This window comes from Lutra lutra, chromosome 2 (genome assembly GCF_902655055.1).
Source record: "Lutra lutra chromosome 2, mLutLut1.2, whole genome shotgun sequence".
Classification (NCBI taxonomy): domain Eukaryota; kingdom Metazoa; phylum Chordata; class Mammalia; order Carnivora; family Mustelidae; genus Lutra; species Lutra lutra.
The window spans coordinates 45,000,399-45,015,463 of NC_062279.1; the positions used below are offsets into that span (position 1 = coordinate 45,000,399).

At 39.4% G+C, this 15,065-nt stretch overlaps 1 protein-coding gene across 1 annotated transcript in view; it reads left to right on the forward strand.

The window, feature by feature from the left end:
• PIWIL2 (piwi like RNA-mediated gene silencing 2) overlaps nucleotides 1-15,065 on the forward strand; it is a 77,759-nt gene that overhangs the window by 35,919 nt on the left and 26,775 nt on the right. The window lies entirely within an intron of this gene.

A 15,065-nucleotide genomic window follows, 5' to 3' on the forward strand; every position in this document is an offset into this window, starting at 1 on the left:
TTTAAGGACTGCCTATCTGACCACTTTAAGAGGAAGTCTGACTTAGTGGGAGGGGTCCCAAATTGAAGGTATCTCCTAAACAGACGGAAAAGTTAGTCATTGGCAACTTTGGCAATTGGCAAAGGCATCTCGAAGGGACTGCTTTCAGGCTTCTACTTGTACAAGAGATAAATACTTTGATTTTGTTTGGTAAGTAATGATTATTCCCAGTTGGTCAACTTGATGTCTGTAGACATAATCTTCATGCCCTTATCAGGAAAGTGGGGGTAAATTTCAGCTTATGAATTTACTCAGCTTTTTATGGCTATTACTAGGTACTTTTCATTTCGGTTCAAGACAAATGCCTCCCTGTAAATCACCCCTAGAACTCCCAGGAATGATAACTGTGGAGAATTGCTGTCATTAAACTGATATTGGGTCTGGCACAATGAGCAAGCAAAGTACTGGGTTTTACCTTGGCCAGTACATCAAAGGAAGTGCTGATAAGTGGTTTTCATGTCTTAGGGTCAGAGTTAGCCCTTTGCATGGAGAGTAACAGCAAGAAATTTAATTATTTCATATGATCACAGTCAATAGAACGCCAACTTGTTTCTTTTTAGACTCTTTCCTACACTGTCCTTCAAATAGTTTAATATTCTTTCACGATTCTATCACGATTTGTGATCACGTAAAAAAAAAAAAGTTGAATTTTGTCTCTAAGGAGACCTATATATATACTACCTTGTCACCAAGTCCTACCACACCTTCCTTTTTCTTGTTGTTTGCACTATTTCCCTTCAAGGTCTTCTGTTAGGTGCTAGATTTTCAAAGATTCCTTCTTTGAAGCCTTTTCTGCACCCCCCGCCCCCGCCGCCCAGTGCTCCATACCTTAGACTTATTTCTTTATGTTCCTTCCTCTTCCAAGGCCCCTTTTTCCTTTGCTTATTTTTTCCAAGTCTCCTTGTTTACTTCTATGTAGTGGCTATTACATTTTGCCTTATATTAGTTCATTGTATCCTTATTTATCTTTCTCTGGGCTGTGAATTACTTGAGCACTGCTTGGTTATTGATGGCCATGTAACAAATTTACCCTAAAACTTAGTGACATGCAGTGAGCATTTATGATTCTGAAGTCAAGAAGTTGCGCAGGGTGCAGTCGGCTCTGGTGACTCTTCATATGGTCTTTCTTTTTTCTTTTCTTTTCTTTCTTTTTTTTTTTTTGTGATTTTATTTATTTGACTGAGAGAGACACAGTGAGAAAGGGAACACAAGCAGGGGAAGTGGGAGAGGGAGAAGCAGGTCTCCTTCTGAGCAGGGAGCCCAATAATGTGGGGCTCAGTTCCAGGACCCTGAGATCATGACCTGAGCTGAAGGCAGACGCTTAACGACTGAGCCATCCAGGTGCTCCTCATGTGGTCTTTCCACATGAGTTAGTTTGGGCTTCCTCACAGCATGGTGGGACACAGTTCAAGGTGTGAGTATTCCAAGAAACTAGAGCCAGGTGGAAATCACGTTGCTTTTATACCATACCCTGGAAAGTCATGCAGTATCACTTTCACTGCATTTCATTTGTCCAGTAGTCTCAGTATGAATATGCCTAATATTTGGAGGAGGCAGTGTGGGGATGGGATAGAGTTAAATAATGGATCTGCCTATAAAACTGTTACATACATTTTCATTTGTTTATACTAATTTAGTTACATTTTCCCCCTCGATTTGACACTGTTTATTCCTTCCACTAAATTTGTGCAGAACTCTTGAGCATACAATTTAGCTGGTGGTTAACTAATCCAGTTCTTTCTCAGGCCATTCATTCTTGCATCAGTATTATATCCTGAAGAAGCATTACCCCAGTTTCCAAATATACTTGACTATCAACATCAGTATTATTATAATACTTGTTTAAGTAATAGAACTGATTCTTTTTTTTTTTTTTAAGATTTTTATTTATTTATTTATTTGACAGACAGAGATCACAAGTAGGCAGAGAGGCAGGCAGAGAGAGAGGAGGAAGCAGGCTCCCTGCAGAGCAGACAGCCCGATGCGGGGCTCGATCCCAGGACCCTGGGATCATGACCTGAGCCGAAGGCAGAGGCTTTAACCCACTGAGCCACCCAGGCGCCCCAATAGAACTGATTCTTAACTAACAAGGTTAGTGCCCCATCACATTGTAGTATGGTAGTAAATACAACCTGAAATATGAATCAGAAGATACTGAGGCATTACTACAGCTCCACTCAGGCATGAGTAATTATTCCGGTTCACTGTCATATTACATGACCAAAAGATCTCCCAGAACTATGCCACTTAAGTTTGCAGGCTTTCATTTGACATTGTCAGGTTCTAAAAGCAAGAACAGTCTCAACAACGTGGCTCTACTTTTTCAGGCATGTGGTACACTTAAGCTACAGGCAATATTATTTCTTGTTCTAGGCCTGTTTTGAGATACCAATGAATGTAATACTGGATTTCCTTCATTGCATAACATTCCTTTATCCTCAGCTACCATTCTTCCTTCTTTCCATTTATACCTTAACTTTTCTTCCTTTGGAAGGAATGTTAGGTTTGGCCCCTGTGCTGGTATAGGTTGCTGATAGCAATTCTAGCGTGGTAGGTGCTTTCCCCCTCAGTCCACTCCCATTCATATAGGAAGGGCTACACAGGTACAGAATTAGTGAGCTCTCTTGACCACTAGGCAGTTTAGCTGCATTTCCTGTGAACCTCAATTTTGTTAGAGGGGTGAAAGCCTGATCTACCCCATCAGACCCTTAGGAATTTCATCATAATGGTTTAAAAGTATAGTTACAGTTTTTTGCTTAGAGATTGTTATAGGTTGAATTATACCCTCCCCCGACACACACACAAGTTACTGACATTCTAACACATAGTACTAGTGAATGTGACTGTATTTGGAAATAGGGCCTTTGTGGATGATGGAGTTAAGATGAGGTCATTAGAGTGTGCCCTAATCTAATATGACTGTGTCCTTATGAAAAGAGGAGATTTGAACGCAGGGGCAGATACACGTAGAGGAAAGATGACGTGAGGACACAGGGAGATCGCCGTCTAGAAGCCAAGGAACACCTGCGGCCACCAGAGGCTAGGAAGGAGTCATGGAACAGATTGTCCCTCATACCCCTCAGAAGGAACCAACCCTGCCAACACCCCGATCTCATACTTCTAGCCTCCACCCCTGTGAAACAATACCTGTTGTTGAAGCCACTCAGTTGGTATACTTTGTTATGCAGCCCTAGAGAACGGATATACCATTTATCCCAGTTTGGGCATCTGCAATTGCAGTTCTGGTCTGAGAACCAGTAGGAAAAAAAGTGTTGAGGTCATGTGAGGAAAACAAAAAATGTTGTTATAGCAGCATCTTTCTCCACCCTCTCTTCTCTGGATCGCCCAGAGAAAGGGAGAGACATCCTCTGGGTCCCGTTCATGTTGAGTGTCTGTACATACTCATGAAATCTTGCAAGTCAACCCTCATGCCTTTATTCTCTGCATTTTAGACCAAAAAAAAAAAAAAAAAAAAAAGTTTCAGTTGTTCATTCTGTTCGCTATCAAACTGTTACTCTGAAGATGAAAATGTGTTCTTCGATCTGAGGAAATGTGAGTTGTCAGTCCAAATTGATACAGTATGTTTTGTTGTAGATCTTTTTTTTTAGTATTTTGAGCATTTATATCTACCAGGAGGTATGCATAGCCCAGTCCACAATAGATGTCTGTTTATGTCAGAAAGTATTTCTTGCCTCCTGGAGCTACCAGGATAGTCTAACTTGCCACCTATGTGCAGGGCCTTCCCTTCAGGGAATCTATCCCAGAGCCATCTGCATTCTCTGTTATCTCCTCTTATCAGCCAGAACAATTCTTGGTGGCATTTTGCACTTCAGAGTGTGCAAGAGAAATGTCGATTCAATCCATTTCTGCATTGTTGCAGTCTTCCAGTGTCCATTCATTTCATGGACCCAGGTTTCACCTCAAGCAAGCACAGCAAAATATCTACTTGCCAGGTCCGACGTCTTTTTGATTTGGGAGGGAGGTAATTATTCCCCATTTACTCTATTTACTGGTAATGTTTACTCTGCTTTTCTGTCCCTATGGATTTACTGATTTTGGATACATTTTGTAGAAATAATCATAAAATATGTGACCTTTTATGTGTGGCTTTTTTTGTTGAGCATGTTTTTAGGGCTCATGCAAGTTGTAGTATATATCACTACTTTGTTCTTTTTTATGGATGAATGATATCCATTGTGTGTGTATTCTGCAATTGGTTAATCCATCCATTATTGATGGACATTCGGACTTGTTCTACCTTTTGTTATTGTGAATACTGCTGTAAATATGCTTATATATGTATCCGTTTGAGTACCTCTTTGCATTTCTTTTGGGTATATACCTAGGAGTGAAATTGATGGACCATAAGGTAATTCTGTGTTTAACTTTTTGAGGAACCAGCAAATTGTTTTCCACAGTGGCCACACCATTCTCATTCCTGCCAGCAATGTACAGAGTTTCCAATTTCCCCAATCCTTGCCAAGACTTTGTTTTCCATTTTTAATTGTAGCCACTGTGAAGTGGTATCTCATTGTGATTTTAACTTGCATTTCCTTAATAACGATGTCAAACATCTTTTTCATGTGCTTATTGTCTATTTGTATATCTTCTTTGAAGAAGTCCTTTCAGATCTTTTCCCCATTTTTTATTTATTTTATTTTATTTTATTTTTTTTTAAAGATTTTATTTATTTATTTGAAACAGAGAGAGAGAGATCACAAGGATGCTGAGAGGCAGGCATAGAGAGAGAGAGGAGAAAGCAGGCTCCCCGCTGAGCAGAGAGCCCGATGCGGGCCTCGATCCCAGGACCCTGAGATCATGACCTGAGCTGAAGGCAGAGGCTTAACCCACTGAGCCACCCAGGCGCCCTTTTCCCCATTTTTAAAAGAATTTATTTATTTGAGAGAGAGACAGAGAGCCTGAGTGGGGTGAGGGACAGAGGGAGAGGGAGAAGCAGACTCCCTGCTGAGCAGGGAGCCCGATTCTGGGCTCAATCCCAGGACCCCGGGATGATGACCCAAGCCAAAGCAGAAGCTTAACTTACTGAGCCACCCAGGTGCCCCTTTTCCCCACTTCTTAATTCAGTTATTTGTCTTTTTGTTGTTGAATTGTAAAGTTTTTTACATATTTTGGATACAGAATGCTTGTCTGATAAATGATTTGCAAATATTTTGTCCCATTTTGTGGAATGTTTTCACTTTCTTGGTAATGTTAATTTGATGCATAAAAATTTTAAATTTTTATGAAGTCCAATTTATCTGTTTTTCTTTTGTCCATGTATGTCTGTCATTCTTTTTTTTTTTTTAAAGATTTTATTTATTTATTTGACAGACAGAGATCACAAGTAGGCAGAGAGGCAGGCAGAGAGAGAGAGGAGGAAGCAGGCTCCCTGCGGAACAGAGAGCCCGATGTGGGGCTCGATCTCAGGACCTTGGGATCATGACCTGAGCCGAAGGCAGAGGCTTTAACCCACTGAGCCACCCAGGCGCCCCTGTCTGTCATTCTTAATGTCAGTACAAGACTGTTTTGATTACTATTTCTTTTTTTTTTTTTTTTAATATATGTGAATTTCTGGAATACAATCTTTATTTATTTATTTATTTATTTTAAAGATTTTATTTATTTATTTGACAGAGAGAAATCACAAGTAGGCAGAGAGGCAGGCAGAGAGAGAGGAGGAAGCAGGCTCCCCACCGAGCAGAAAGCCCGATGTGGGGCTTGAACCCAGGACCTGGGATCATGACCTGAGCCGAAGGCAGCGGCTTAACCCACTGAGCCACCCAGGTGCCCCTACTATTTCTTTTTATAGTTAGTTTTGAAATCTGGAAGTGTGAGTCTTCAACGTTTGTTTTCTTTTTTGAATATTGTTTTAGCTGTTCAGGGCCCCTTAGATTTCATATGAAATTTCCATTTCTGAAAAAAAAGCCATTGGAATTTTGATAAAGATTGCATTGGATTTGTAGATTGCTTTGCAGGTGTTGCCATCTTAATAATATTTAGTCCTATAATATATAGATGGAGAATATTTTTTCTATTTTTTTAGGTCGTCTTTAATTGCTTTCAGCAGCATTTTGTAGTTTCCATATATAAATATTTTACCTCCTTGATTAAATTTATTCCTAGGGATTTTATTGTTTTAGATGCAATTGTAAATGTAATTGTTCCCTTAATTTCATTTTTGAATTGTCCATTTCTGGTATACAGAAACATAACTGGTTTGTATGTATTAATCTTTAACCTTAGCACTTTTTTGAGTTTGTTAGGTTTAGGGCTTTTTCTTTTTTTCAAAAATTCTTGAAATTTTCTATTTATGGAATCAGGGAATCTCCAAATAGACAAATTATACTTCTTCCTTTTCAACTTGGATACTTTACTTTTTTTTTTATAAGATTTTATTTGATTGTTTGTTTGTTTGTTTCAGAGAGAAAAAATGCTCACATGAGCCAGGGGGAGAGGCAGAGGGGAGGAGGAGAGGTAAAGCGAGAGAATCCCAAGCAGCCTTTGAGCTGAGCATGAGCTCAATGCAAGGCTTTGTCCTGTGATCCTGAGATCATGACCTGAGCCCAAACCAAGAGTCAGATGCTTAACTAACTGAGTCAGCCACTCAGGTACCCCTCCAATTTGGATGTCTGTCATTTCTTTTTCTTGCACAGTTACTCTGGTTGGAATTTCCAGTACAAAACTGATAGCAGCGATGAAAACAGGCATCCTATTTTATTCCTGATGTTTGTAGGAGAATAATTTTAAGTCTTTCACTATTAAGTATATGTTAGCTGTGAGTTTTCCATAAATTTGCTTTCTCGGGGTTTTTTTTTTTTAAGGTTTTATTTATTTATGGGGCACCTGGGTGGCTCAGTGGGTTAAGCCGCTGCCTTCGGCTCAGGTCATGATGTCAGGGTCCTGGAATAGAGTCCCACATCGAGCTCTCTGCTCAGCAGGGAGCCTGCTTCCCTCTCTCTCTCTCTCTGCCTACCTCTCTGCCTACTTGTGATCTCTCTCTATCAAATAAATAAATAAAAATCTTTTTTAAAAAAAGATTTTTATTTATTTGACAGAGAGAGACACAGTGAGAGAGGGAATACAAGCAGGGGGAATGGGGGAGAGGGAGAAGCAGCCTTCCACTGAGCAGGGAGCCCCATGTGGGGCTCGAACCCGGGACCGTTGGATCGTGACCTGAGCCGAAGGCAGATGCTTTCTTATGTTAAGGCAGTTTCCTTCTATTCCTAATTTCATGAGCATTTCTCTCTCTCTCTCTTTTTTTTTTTTTTTTGACAGGTGATGAGCATTTTTATGTTGAAAGTGTGTTGGATTTTATCAAATGCTTTTTCTGCATATTAATTTATAAAAATCTTACTCATAGTAATACCAAATTAATTTCAGTAATGTATAAAAACTTTGTTCTTATAGATTTATTCTCTTCCTCTTTTTGTGTGCTAATTCTGTATTAGGGTTCTCTAAGGAAACAGAGTCAGGGGGTGCCTGGGTGGCTCAGTGGGTTAAAGCCTCTGCCTTTGGCTCAGATCATGATCCTGGAGTTCTGGGATCGAGCCCCGCATCGGGCTCTCTGCTCAGCGGGGAGCCTGCTTCCTCCTCTCTCTCTGCCTGCCTCTCTGCCTACTTGTGATCTCTCTCTGTCAAATAAATAAATAAAATCTTTTTAAAAAAAGAAACAGAGTCAGGAGTGTGTGTGTGTATATGTGAGTGTGCATGTGCATTCGTGCATGCAGAGAGAGATTTATTTATTTTAAGGAATTGACTCACATAATTTATGGAAGCTGGCAAGTTCAAAATCTCCAGAGAGGCCAGCAGGCTGAAGTCCCAGGGAATTACTGATGTTGCAGATCAAATTTGAGTTTTTCCTACTTTGTATTCCTTAGGCTTCTTGGATAAGTTAAATTTTTCACCAAGTTTAGTAATTTGGGGTCCACTATTTCTTCAGCTTTCTTTTTGACCCTTTCTCTCTCATCTGTCCTACTGAGACTCCAGTTATTTGTATTTGGTATGTGTAATGGCATCTACTGTCTCAGAGGCTCTGTTCATTTTTTTTTCTTTTTCCTTCTTTCTTGTACTGGATAATCTCAGGGGACCTATCTCCTAATTCATGGATTATTTCTTCTGCCTGATCAGATCTGCAGTTAAGCCCCTCTAGTGTGATTTGTCATTCTAGTTATTACACTTTCTAACTCCAAAATTTCTATTTGGTTCTTGGTTATAACTTGTTTCTTTATTGATGGTCTATTTGGTGAGACATTTCCAATTCTTAAGGTCTTTAGATATGGTTTTCTTTAGTTCTTTGAACAGTATTTAAAATACTGGTTTAAAGTCCTTGTTCAGTAGTTATCAACTGGGTTATCTCAGGTAGTTTCTATTGACTACTTTTTTATGTGAATGAGCCGTATTTTACTATTTCTTTGTGTGTCTCATAAGCTTTTATTGAAAACTAGACATTTTTAATATAACGTGACAGCTCTTCAAATTAAATCTCCACTCCCAGGAATTATTATTCTTTGTTTGATGGTTTTCCTGGCCTGATTCTATAATCTCCGTAATCTAGATTATGAGTAGCATTGAAAATTTTTCCCCTTGGTTAGCTTAGTGATCAGTTACTGACTGGACAGATATTTCTTTAAATGCCTGTTCTGCCCCTTTCGGTGACTGCTACATTATTTTCACAATTATCATAGTAGTGAGGCTACAGATGTTTGTTGCAGCTACTGCAGAGAAAGGAGGATGTGAGTTAGAGCAAGTTAAAACACCATAAAGCTTGTGAGAGTCAGCTGGTTTCATTGGGTAAATGCTCCTCAAACTGTTGCAAACCTCCGGTTAGTATCCCCAATTCCAGGAAGTTTGATTTTGACCATTTTTGCAGTGTACTTGTTACTTTGATGGAGGAGCAGGTTTTTCAAGGTCCTTTCTTTCCCTTTCAATTTCCTGAGGAGTACTTTTGACAGTCTTGCAGTTTCCAGGTGGACGGTGATTAGAGTCTAGAACTCACTAAGTGTAGATGACACTAGGAAACCTCCAACATTTTGGTTTGGTGCCCTAAAGAGCTACATCATAGGAATAAGGGTGAGGGAGTGGTATGTAAACCCTTAGATTAAACTACAGCTCATCTTTGAATTATTACAATTTCTGAAATCAGATACAATGGCCCAGAATACTAGTGTTCCCTAGTTTCTCAGAGCACTAATACTACAGACTCCTGGAAGAAACAAACTTAAGTCTTCTGTGTATTGAAATATCATTGCAGGCTTCACCTAATTTCTATTAACACTATTTATAAATGCTTTGTTTAGCATACTATTCTGAGAAAGGAATATATTATATTATATATTATTATATATACACATGTACATGTTTATACACATGCATGTATGGGTAGGTATAGTTATATATATATACATATATGCATTCATACATAGATAAATTGACACACATATATGTAAATGCATACATGAGTGTGTATAAAATCTAATTGTGTTTAATTGAAGACTTAATGAAGAAAAAAGAGTAAGAAAGCCAAGATATGGTTGGCTAGGGCCTAGAGCCTAGGACCATGTGCTAATTCTGAAAAAGGCAGCTAAAATGTTGAAAAGCTTTAGCACTTTTGAAAGCCTTTAAGAATCAAAACCAGGAGACCAGGGTCCCCAAATCTGTGGTCCTGAGTATACTTCCCATGCTTTGGGTTGTGAATCTAAAAGGCTGCAGATTAGGAGTAAAGAAGAACCATACGTAGATTGATTCTGAATCATGTCAGTTCCTGAATATGAATTTATGTGAACTCTACTGCTAGTTTCATGGCCCACTTGTCAGAGCAAATATAAATTCTTTGAAGAAGGGTAACATTATGTTAGGCATCCAAATGTTTCCACATTGCCTACCCGTCAGTAAATAATAACTAATAACACAAGGAGAGAAAATGAAGGAACTAAAAACAAACAACCAAAAAAACCAGATAATTAATTCTGGTCCACATAGGATTCAGATAATTGAGTAATCAGACATGTTTTAAAACTGCTACACTTGGGGCACCTAGGTGGCTCAGTTGATTAAACATTGGACTCTTGATTTCAGCCCAGGTCATGATCTCAGGGTTGTGAGATCAAACCCTGCATCAGGCTCTGTGCTGGGCATGGAGCCTGCTTAAGATTCTCTTTTTCCCTCTCTCTTCCCACCTCTCTCTCTACCCCCTTCTAAAAAAAAAATAGCCACACTTAATGTGTTTAAAGGGATAAAAGACATTATGAATTTTAGCAAAGAATTGGGAACTATGAAGAAAAAGTTGGAATTTCTAGAACTGAAATTTATGCCAACCAGAATTAAATACTCAATGGATGGTTGTATTAGGTTTCTAGGACTGCCATCATGTACCATAGACCTGGTGGCTTAAACAGCAAAAAGATTTATTTCTTCACAGTTCTGGAGGACGAGAAGTCCAAGATCATGGTGTTGGCAGGGCTGGATTCTCCTGAGTCCTCTCTTCTTGTCTTGTAGATGATCGTCTTCTCTCTGTCTTATGGTCTTCATCCTGTGTGTATCTGTGTCCTAATATCCTCTTCTTACAAAGACACAAGTCATATTTAGGTAGGTAGGTCACCCTACCCTGGTGACCTCATTTCAACCTAATAACCTCTTTTTAAAGGCACTATTTCCAAATACAGTCCCATTCTGGGATACTAGGGGTTTGGACTTTAACATACAAATTTTGGGGAAACAGAGCTCTATGCATAAAAATGGGTAACAGTAGTTTAGACTTAATCGAGGAAGTAAAAAGTCAACTGAAAGATAAAAAAAAAAAAAAACTGAAGCATTGAGGTACAAAAACATGGGAGGTATGGGGTTAAAAGATAATATATGCATAATTGGCCCAGAAGGAAGTTAAAGAGGGTATAGAACAGAAGAAGTATCCGAAAAGAGGTACATTATAATAAATAAAACTGTTGGACACACACAAACACACACACACACACACACCCCTTAAGACTAGTCAGGAATATAAAAGGTTACCTTAAAAGAGCAACAAATGGGGGCGCCTGGGTGGCTCAGTGGGTTAAAGCCTCTGCCTTTGGCTCAGGTCATGATCCCAGGGTCCTGGGATCGAGCCCCACATCGGGCTCTGTGCTCAGCAGGGAGCCTGCTTCCACCTCTCTCTCTCTCTCTCTCTCTCTCTGCCTGCCTCTCTGCCTACTTGTGATCTCTGCCTGTCAAATAAATAAATTAAAAAAATTAAAAAAAAAAAGAGCAACAAATGGACCAATAGCTAACTTGTCAAAAGAAAAAGTGTAAGCCACAGGTAATAAAATAATAGCTTTGGGAATTCTTAATCTCAGGGTTGTGAGTTTGAACCCCATACTGGGTGCAGAGATTTAAAAAGATTCTTTAAGAGAGAAAAGAAAAGAGCTGACAATGTAGAATCTAGTATCAAAGAAAAATGACTTCTAATAAGGTGAAAGAAAGATATTCCATGGCAAACAAAAAATTGACAGACTTTGTCACTGGCAAACTCACAGTGAAGGAAGATAATAAATGGCATTCTGCATCTAGAAGGCAAATTATCCTAGAGAGAAACATAGAAGTAGGGCGCCTGGGTGGCTCAGTGGGTTAAGCCTCTGCCTTCAGCTCAAGTCATGATCTCAGGGTCCTGGGATCAAGCCCCGCATCGGGCTCTCCGCTCAGTGGGGAGCCTGCTTCTCCCTCTCCCTCTGCCTGCCTCTCTGCCTACTTGTGATCTCTGTCAAATAAATAAATAAAATCTTTAAAAAATATATATATAATAAATGAAAATTTCATTGGAGGAGATTAGTATCAGATTTGACTAGGTGGAAGAAATAACCAGCAGTCTTAAAGATAGGTCAATTGAGATTATCCAGTGTGAGGAAAAGGAAGAAAAAGGAATGAAGAAAATGAATAGAGACTCAGAGATCTGTGAGATACCATTTAATCATACCAACATAAATATAGCATGATTCTCAGAAGGGGAGTAAAGAGAATAGAAAAGAAAGAACATTGGAAGGGACAATAGCCTGAAATTCTCAAATTTCATGAAAATGAGTAGCAAACTTATCCAGGAAGCCCAGTGCATACCAAGTAGTAAAAATCAAAGATATCTACACCTAGACACATCACGGTAAAACTACTGAAAGACAAAGAAAGCATATGGAAAGCACTGAGAGAAAGCAACTTAATGTGTTCAAGGCATCGTCAGTAAGTTTAAGACCTGCTCTCTCATCAGAAGTCATGGAGGCTGGTGTGCTTGGGTGGCTCAGTGTGTTAAGCCTCTGCCTTCGGCTCAGGTCATGATCTCAGGGTCCTGGGATCGAGCCCCACATCGGGCTCTCTGCTTGGCGGGGAGCCTGCTTCCTCCTCTCTCTCTCTCTCTCTCTCTGCCTGCCTCTCTGCCTACTTGTGATCTCTGTCTGTCAAATAAATAAATAAAATCTTTAAAAAAAAAAGAAAGAGGGGCGCCTGGGTGGCTCAGTGGGTTAAGCCGCTGCCTTCGGCTCAGGTCATGATCTCAGGGTCCTGGGATCGAGCCCCGCATCGGGCTCTCTGCTCAGCATGGAGCCTGCTTCCTCCTCTCTCTCTGCCTGCCTCTCTGCCTACTTGTGATCTCTGTCTGTCAAATAAATAAATAAAAAAAATCTTTAAAAAAAAAAAAAAAAAAAAGAAAGAAAGAAAGAAAGAAAATGACTTGCCAGACTTGGATACTATGAATGAAAATAACAGGATAATTAAAAAAAAAAAAAGAAAGAAAGAAAAGAAAAAGAAATCATGGAGGCTAGAAGGGAGTGGGAGGACATATTCAAAATAATGAAAGAAAAAGTTTGAATAAGAATTCAGATCCAGGGGCGCCTGGGTGGCTCAGTGGGTTAAGCCACTGCTTTCGGCTCGGGTCATGATCCCAGGTCCTGGGTTCGAGCCCCACATCGGGCTTTCTGCTCAGCAGGGAGCCTGCTTCCTCCTCTCTCTCTGCCTGTCTCTCTGCTTACTTGTGATTTCTCTCTGTCAAATAAATAAATAAAATCTTTAAAAAAAAAAAAAAAAAAAAAGAATTCAGATCCAGAAAAACTAAAAAAAAACGAGAGAAAGCTTGACAATAGCTCAGTGAAAGCAGCTAGATATAAAAATGCTATTATCTTATTTTATTTTTTTAAAGATTTTATTTATTTATTTGACAGAGAGATCACAAGTAGGCAGAGAGGCAGGAGAGAGAGAGGAGGAAGCAGGCTCCCCACTGAGCAGAGACCCGGATGTGGGCCTCGATCCCAGGACCCTGAGATCATGACCCGAGCCGAAGGCAGAGGCTTTAACCCACTGAGCCACCCAGGCGCCCCGAAAAATGCTGTTATTTTATATAGTATTTCATTGAACTATCCAGAATAGGCAAATCATAAAGACAGAAAAGAGATTACTGGTTTCCAGAGAGTGAGAATGTGGGCGAGAATGGGGAATAAGTGCTAATGAGTGCAGGGTTCTTTTTGGTGATGAAAATATTACAGAATTAGTATGTAGCTTGGTGAATATTACTGAAAACAACTGAATTATACTCTTCAAAATGGAGCATTTTAGGGGGTATAGCTCAGTGGTAGAGCATTTGACTACAAAATGGAGCATTTTATAGTATGTGATTTATGTCAATTTTTAAAAAGATTTTATTTATTTATTTGACTAAGAAACAGCAAGAGAGAAAACACAAGCAGGAGAAGGGGAAGAGGGAGAAGTATGGTTCGGCTGAGCAGGGAGCCGGATGCGGGGCTTGATCCCAGGACCCTGGGATCTTGACCTGAGCCAAAAGCAGATGCTTAATGACTGAGCCACACCCAGGCACCTCTATGTCAATTTTTTTTTAAATGAAGGAGAATGAATCACTGAACTCTTCCTCTGAAACTAATAATACATCATATGTTAATTGAACTTAAATTTAAAAAATAAGGAAAGGGGAATAAAATAAACAAAAGTAAAATAAAATTTAAGTATTCCAATAAAAAAAATAAAGGAGAAATTAAGACATTTTCAGATAAAAATTGGAAAAATTTATCACTGGCACACCTGTCCTACGAGAAATACTAAAGGGAGTCCTTCATGTAGAAATGAACTAACGCTAGATTGTAATTTGTGTCCACATGGAGAAATAAGTAGCACCAGAAAAGGTAACCATACAGATAAATATAAAAGAGAGCAAAATCTATTTTTGTCAGTTTTTCATACTCCATGATTTAAGAAACAACTGTTTAAAACAATAGATGTAAATCTGAGTAGAAGTGTGTACAAAGTGTAAAGATTGAATTTGTGTGGCAATTAAGGCACAAGGGAGAGGTGAGAGAATGGAGTCATATATAAAGTTTTTTAATATTGCTGAAATTTATATTAATTAACCAAATGATACTGTTCCAAGTTAATATGTTAGGTATAATCTCCAAGGAAAACACTAAGAAAAGAACTCTGAGGGGCACCTGGGTGGCTCAGTTAAGTGTCTGCCTTCGGCTCAGGTCATGATTACAGGGTTCTGGGATCGAGTCCTGCATCAGGCTCCCTGCTGGGTGGGGAGTCTGCTTCTCCCTCTCCTCTGCCCCTCCCCTTGCTTGTGCTCATTCTCTCTCTCTAATAAGTAAAATCTTAAAAAAAAAAAAAAAAAACCTCTGAAAAATACAACAAAGGGAACAAGGAAATTAAAATGGTAACTGGACAATATCTGTTTAATAGAAAACAAGGCAGGGGCGCCTGGGTGGCTCAGTGGGTTAAAGCCTCTGCCTTCGGCTCAGGTCATGATCCCAGGGTCCTGGGATCGAGCCCCACATCGGGCTCTCTGCTCAGCGGGGAGCCTGCTTCCTCCTCTCTCTCTGCCTGCTTCTCTGTGATCTCCGTTTGTCAAATAAATAAATAAAATCTTTAAAAAAAAAAAAAAAACAAGGCAGTTGTGGAAGAATAAAGGGACAAAATAGATATAAACCATGTGGAAAACAGTAATCTTACCCTATTAGTAATTACCTTAATAAATGTCCCACTCAAAAGATAGAGATTAGAGA